The sequence below is a fragment of the Arachis ipaensis genome, chromosome B06 (genome assembly GCF_000816755.2).
Source record: "Arachis ipaensis cultivar K30076 chromosome B06, Araip1.1, whole genome shotgun sequence".
NCBI lineage: Eukaryota > Viridiplantae > Streptophyta > Magnoliopsida > Fabales > Fabaceae > Arachis > Arachis ipaensis.
This window is the reverse complement of record NC_029790.2, coordinates 3,534,261-3,534,976: the sequence shown is the minus strand read 5'-3', so window position 1 is coordinate 3,534,976 and position 716 is coordinate 3,534,261.

Genomic DNA, 716 nt, shown 5'->3' with positions numbered 1-716 from the left:
ATATTCGTATATATTTACAAACTTCAATCTAAATACATATTTTTTATCTCGCACTATTTTAAATAATATTTATAAAAAAATATAATGACCTAATTTTTTTATCAAATACTCAATTTATATTTATTTTTTCATTTTATTTTCTTTCCAACAACAAAAAAAATAATAATTCAAATTTATTTTCAATCATCAGTAATTCTCAATTTTATTAGATAATTATTAATTTAAAGACAATTGATTTTCTAACAAAAAGAAAAAAAAAATAGAGTTGAGGTGAAAATACAAAATAGTACTATGATTTATGCGGCAAGCAAAAATATGATGAGGATCACATCACAGCAGGTGAGGAATATGGAATGGGAATGTATGTATGTTATATGTATGTATAAGAGAAGAGAATGATTAAATAAATAAATAGTAAGTAAAGCATGTATGAGGGCCTTACTTTATTTCGTATTGACAAGGGTTCCGTTGAGTAATATTTTAAATACATTCACGTGTGTTTGTCAACCTGGATTTGTCGGTCAATCTTTACTACTCCACGCAACGCCACACTAACTTAAAAAAATATTATATATATAAATAAAAAGCCACCACCCTATACACTATACTACCCTTGCTCCTTTCATTCCATTTCATTTTTCCAGTGTGGAGAGATTTAAAGCAAAAGGGAAAAAAGGCAGAGAGGCTATGCCAAATTGCTTCATCACACCGCAATT